This window comes from Convolutriloba macropyga, chromosome 13 (genome assembly GCF_964194025.1).
Source record: "Convolutriloba macropyga chromosome 13, txConMacr16.3, whole genome shotgun sequence".
Classification (NCBI taxonomy): Eukaryota; Metazoa; Xenacoelomorpha; order Acoela; family Convolutidae; genus Convolutriloba; species Convolutriloba macropyga.
The window spans coordinates 44,700,862-44,701,313 of NC_134480.1; positions in this window are offsets into that span (position 1 = coordinate 44,700,862).

Here is a 452-nt window from a genome sequence, read left to right on the forward strand (position 1 = left end):
TACACTAAGATTGTACTAAGAAGTTCAATAGTGGGCTTCAAATAACCACATTAAAGTTTAACATATACCACTCTTTAGATTTAAAGTAAAAAATGACACCAGTTTCGGCGCACTTTTCATTTGACTTCTAGTTTTAAATTGCCGCCAATTGAGTTCAGCTGCTTGAAATTGTGATTGAGAGAGAATTTTAGATCACGCGAAACGCAAAAAGTCCAAAGGCGTAAAAGTCACTCGAAAAGTCAAAATTGTCAAGTGAAAATTTTGCATAAGACACACTTTTACAATAATTGCTATGAACTTCTTTCAAGAGCAATTAAAAAGAGCAGTTGACGAAGCAATAACCGAGAGTAACGTTATATAGGTAAGCTCAGCTTACTGCTATAAAAAGGTTTCCTCGCAACTATTAGAGTACTCTTAATGACATCACCCATATAGCTTGTCAACAATCTGTT